The following is a 6,092-nucleotide window of genomic DNA, read 5'->3' as shown; positions in this document are numbered from 1 at the left end:
GTTCCACTGTATATTGAAGACATCACCTTTACTTTCAGATTTATTATTAAAAAATGCAACATACAGATATTGTAACTGCTACATTAGTCACTGAACTTTCATCTCCACCTTGCTTTCAATCTCCCAAAAGCAGCATCTTTTTGGGTTAGTGGAATCTGTGAGTTCTTTCATGAGCAAAAATGGGTCTGGGGGCCATCCAGAATTATAGCAGGAATAGACACACCATTAAGACCAGTGTTGATCTGCGGGAAAACAGTTCTTTGAACGCTCTAGAAAAATTTAGAATTTTTGAAAATTCTAGTGTGATGTGCTTCGCTTTGTTGACAGTGAGAAGGCTATTGTGATGATCCACGGAGGCTTGCATCACCACTGAGTAGTCCCCCTTCCCGTCTACGTACTCCTGAGCCTGTCGGCAGCACAGAAGAGTGACATTAATATCTGCAGCAGAGTTTTGGAACTGCAATTGTTTAAATCCCTCAGTGATTGCTACCACATTGGCAACCTGTCAATGTAGCACCATTAAGATCTCCATGACAACAGCACTCACCACGGTCTTCCCAACCCGAAACTGGTACTCAACTATCCATGAACTCTCTGGAGTAGCTAGCTCCCAAGAATCAATCTCCATTCTCTTTTCTGTGGAGAATAGAGCTCTCCTCCTCATCAATGTTGAGTCTAACTCAATGTACAGGGAAGTCTCTTAATTTTATTCCTTCTGATGATATGCAGCCACTGGTGTTTTTCCTAGATCTTGAGAACAACTGTCTTTTCAGTCTGATTCAGACCCAGTGCTCTACCCACAGGGAACATCCTGCTCAAGTTCCACACAGATCTACATATTCCCAAAGCGATGTGAATTATGAGACCGTTTCAAAAATAACTCTGTGAATTGTGGCCCTTGGTTTCTGACTCTCCACAGGTACTCAGACTAGAACATGCAACACTACAGCCATCTCAGCTGCCTCACAACTGCTTTTCAAAAGTTCCAGTTGAACCCTTTCTTTCTGAGCAAGAAGCAAGGCCTCAGTGCTCAGCCTGGCCTCCATTTTGAGAACAGGACTTGAAAATGTCACCAGTTCCTGGGAATTTATGGGAGATTCCCAGAGATTGATGAGAGTTTGACCACTACTCTGACACTTCCTCTGGGCTCTCAGAAGGGCCTTTGAAAGTCTCCCACAAATCACTGCTTCAGGAAGCTGTGCTGGGAAATGGGAAGTAGGTATCCAGGAAGCAGTGAACAGTGTGATGGTATAGTACAAATGTGGATGAGGGGCAAAACTCTACCCAAAACTACATGGCAAGTGTGAATACACTGCATTGCTGGTTCTAATATCAGTGCTCTTCTGGCAGTTCTGTTTTGTGGATGCCCAACTTGAGACATTTTAAAGCAGTGGTGCCCAAACTTTTTCTGTTGCACCCCCTGTTACCAGTAATGGAATCTGTCTGCACTCCCCCCCCCCTCCATTCCTGCACAGTTGGATCAGCGGAGGAGCTTGGGCTGAAGGTGGAGCAGGGGCAGAACTGGGGAGTGGGGAAGAGCTGGGGCTACAGGCAGAGCTGGCCTGGGGGCAGAGAGGGGTTGGATGGTGCTCCATCCCCGCTTCCATGGGGGCTGGCCCAGACCCCACCACACACCCCCACCCTGAAGTTCCTCTGCACCCTCTAGGGGGACGCACCAGTGTTTGGGGACCACTGCTTTAAGGGGATCCTGTTTTCAAACAGTGCTGAACATCCACCTTTAAGATGACTCAACTGAGCACCAAAAAAGTTGAAGCACCCAAAATCAGTCACTTATTAAAAAATTGGCCATAAAGGTTTGATGAGTGCCCATGCTCAGGCTATGGTGCACTGAGAGTTGTTACATTTCATCTTTAAAAGCAAAGACATGCCTGCTAACATTTAAAAGTTGTTAATAGTAGCATTTGGGGGAAAAAATAAGACATCCCATTTAACTCCACTGATAGAAATGTACTGGAACTCAAAATGGAAAAATATTTTGCTACAAAATAGAGATGATGTGGATGGTTGGCTATGTTACAGTTTCTAAAGTATGTTTGATAGCACAGCATAGTTGTAGAAGTCGGGACCTCTTTTTTATAATATTAATAATAATTTGCACTGTCATAGCACCTTTTATCAAAGGACCTCAAAACACTTTAAAAGTATTAGTTAGTTAAGCCTCACAATCTCCTTTGTGGTAGGGAACATTTCATTACACTCATTTTACATTTGGGAAAATGGAGACCTGGAGAAGTTAAGCAATATGGTTCAGGTTGCAGGGTAAGTCAGTGGTACAACTGGAAGAACTCAGGATTCCTGAATCCCAGTCCCCTACTCTCACCCTTAAAACAAATCCCAAGTCAATATCAAGTTACATGTCTGACCCTGTAGATACTTATCCTTTTTTTTTTTAATGAGGCATTAGTTTGTATAAAATTGTCCATCGGAACAAACCATTTAAAAAGTGCCATAAGTATCGTTACTAGGACATTTTTAAGCTTTACAAGTCTTAACAGCTCCTTTTAATCAGCTCAGGAATTTAAATCCCCACCAAACACATATTATCTTATGTTTTTCATTACAAAGGGCACAGTATAATGCGCTGACCAAAGTTTATCTTCCTACTTGCCCTAAAAAGGGGGAGAATAATTCACAGGTTGATTGCAAGATCACTGAAAGTTGCCATGTGGAAAAACATAAGCAGTAATGTTTCCATCTTCAGACCACAAACTAACTGTGTGACCACAACAGTTATAACATAGCTGTTAACAAGTGATACAGTCAATTTCACAACCCTGCAAGCTATTATTTATGTAAGTAGACACACTGACTTCTGTGAGACTACCCAAGGCCTACTGTTGATGTCAAAGGAAGTTTTTCTATTGACAGCAATGAAAACTGGACTGAGTCTCAAGTGAGAACTGCAATTGCACCCTGCCCTGTAGCTTTTTTTTTCAGTAAGTTAGTGAAGGTCACACATCTGACACCTCTCTGTTTACTTTTGTTTTTATATGCCATTTTGGGGTGGGTTTTTAGAAAATCAATAAAAAAAGAAGTGTAAAAAGTACTACTAATAATTAAAAATATTGAACATTAGTTTAAAAGGGTTTGGATTTGTTTACATTTTTTACAAGATTTCCCCCCCTGTATTACTGGTCAGGGAGTTTTATCTATATATATGAAATAATAAAAGGGAAGTAGAGTCCTCTAGTTTAATGGTTATTATAAAACCCTGTAAATCCTTGAATTCTCATAGACTTACAGACTTTAAGGCGAGAAAGGACCATCATGATAATTTAGTTTGACCTCATGCACATTGCAGGCCACAGAACCTCACCCACCCACTCCTGTAATAGCCACATAACCTCTTGGAACAAATGTCAATATATTATGTTCATATATGGCCTTTGAGACATACACTGTATAGTAGGTGATGAGATGTGCAGGAGTGTCCCATAGTGCAATTCTTGTTTAGCAGACAGTGATTTGTGTTGTCAGTCAGAAAAAGATGTAGTGTTTTTATGCTAAATTCATCTTTGCTGGGCTGAGAGTGATTTTGGAGGTGGACTTTTTAACATTTAGAACACAAGGTTGTGCTCCCATTTTTTTCATTGCTCCACTGAAATTAAAGGCTCCATCTCGTATCCTGATTGTTGTTGTTATAATTATTATCTTTTAATGTTTATATTGCAGTAGTGCTTAAAGACCTATTAGTGGTGGGAAGAGCCTATTTTCGAACGTAAGCTAGCTCTATGGGCTACAGACCACAATCATCTTGGGCCCTATTGTGCTAGGTGTGGTACAAACATATAATACATTCTGCCCCTGATAGCTTAGAGTAGGCACACAGACAAACCAACAATAACAGAGAGTGATTAGATAGAAGTTACTGAACACAAGACACAAATTAAATTTACATCTGAAGTAGGAGATAGGCTGGGGGAAAGAGGGAGGGTGTTTCATCTCAGACCAATTACGTCTTTAGAATTTGAGAAGTTTGTATTTGAACTGTCTGACCAAACAAAAATGACAAAAATTAATAACAATAATTTATTAATAAATAATAAATAATAATAATTTGAATAGTAATATCTCTCTCCTGGCTGGTGAAACTAATAAATTCAACAGTCAGTTTATTGCTAGTGTGTCCCCTAGCTGTGTATAAGTTCAACCAGGTGAACCAACTCATGACACCTGTCTGTGTCCTCAACTGGAACTGAGAGGTGATTGATGTGCAATATACCCTGCTATGACCCCTGGAGCTGTCGGTTCATAGCTTGTGTCTGACTCTAAACAGCACTGGATGGTTTGAGAGGCCGTGTCTATCTCTTATTCATATGACTCTGTCACAAAGGAAGGAGCCATTCATTATTTTGGATTCAGTTATGCTATTTAGGAAATATTATTTGTAAACTTTTGAAGGCTGAATTCTGCTCTGACTTTGGGTTTGAGTCTACCCGTATTGTAAAGTTCCCATTGATATGAGGGGTATAGACTCCAATGCTTACACTCCATGCAACCCCATTGCACTCAGTGTGGTTGCCAGGGAATAAATCAGAGCAGAATTTAGCCTGACAAAAACAGTAATCTGCACTGGAGTTACCCTCCTCTTTTCTTACATCAGCATAGATATTTTCTTCGCAATACAAAAGGACTTGTGCTGTCATGGATGTAGTGACTGGAAGGCTTGCATGCACTGATGCTCTCTTAATGTTCTTCTCTGTTAACACATTCTAAATTATTACTTGAAGTATTTTTTTCTATGCTGAGTAGCGGTTTTTGACTAAAAAGGAAGAAGAATCACAATTGTTCCTCATAACAAAACAGTAACCAAACCAGCATGCATATGACAAAAGCAGTGCATAATTATAAACAGCCCACATTAATGCTGCAATGGGAAGATGTGATTATACCTCAAAATGTCAACATGTTCTCTCCTCCCTGCACTTTAGATAAAAACAGAGGAGCTGAAAATAGTTATTTTTTTTCTGCATATAATCCACCCATGGGGAAGGTCACAAATTTACTTCTGGATACATAAAAACTAGTTGAAATACTGCAATAAATTTGATTGATAACAGAAAAAAAATGTTGATTTTAACACATTACTAATATGGTGCCACTGTTGAAGTGCTCACAATTCTCCCATGCTACTTAGTACAAATATAGGGCTTTTAATCTTTCAAGGGCTTTGAGATAGTAATTGCAGTTTCTTGCAATATGTTTGGGAGACCTTACTATATTAACTTTATGACAGGTTTCAGAGTAGCAGCCGTGTTAGTCTGTATTTGCAAAAAGAAAAGGAGGACTTGTGGCACCTTAGAGACTAACAAATTTATTTGAGCATAAGCTTTCGTGAGCTACAGCTTATGCTCAAATAAATTTGTTAGTTTCTAAGGTGCCACAAGTACTCCTTTTCTTTATATTAACTTTACGTATCATTGTGGGCCAGGAACTGTAGGTAATTCTATATGAGAGGGTGATCACAGTTCTCCAGAGATTAAAAACAGCCGGTCATGCATTCATAACAAATATATATTCCTTTCCAAGGACCTGGACTTGTAGGGTTCTATCATGTCACCCCTCCTGTTCAATATGCACTTGTGGCCACTGAAAGATAGTGAAACATTGTGACCTGCAGTGCCACCAATGTGTGGATGACACTCAGATCTACATTTCCTTTTTGTCCAGTCCTGATACAGCAGATTCTGGGCTTTCCCAGTGCGCACTGGGGTGTATGGGCAGGGGAAGTGGATAGACTCCAAACTGGCTTTGACTCAATCCTGATTTTAGGCAGAACTAATGATGATAGGTGGTGTGAATCATCTTGGGGAACGAGCAAGGGTGCTCAGTGCATTTTCCTTTGGGACTGTAGGTCTCATTTTTGCCAAGAGATTGGGGCCATCTCAGTTCTTAAATTCTGAGGTAGCAGCTCTAGGACACAGACAAGGCTCCATGTATTCTGTAGCAACTTGAACCCTAATTCTGGAGCAAGGTCCTTGGATTCTATGGCTTTGTAGAACAGCAGACTGGAAATTCTCTGGCAGCTTCAGTTTAAATTTGAAAATGGAGGATTTTCTTGAAATAAGTAT

Source organism: Chelonia mydas, chromosome 3 (genome assembly GCF_015237465.2).
Source record: "Chelonia mydas isolate rCheMyd1 chromosome 3, rCheMyd1.pri.v2, whole genome shotgun sequence".
Classification (NCBI taxonomy): Eukaryota; Metazoa; Chordata; order Testudines; family Cheloniidae; genus Chelonia; species Chelonia mydas.
Note: the sequence above shows the minus strand (reverse complement) of the source record.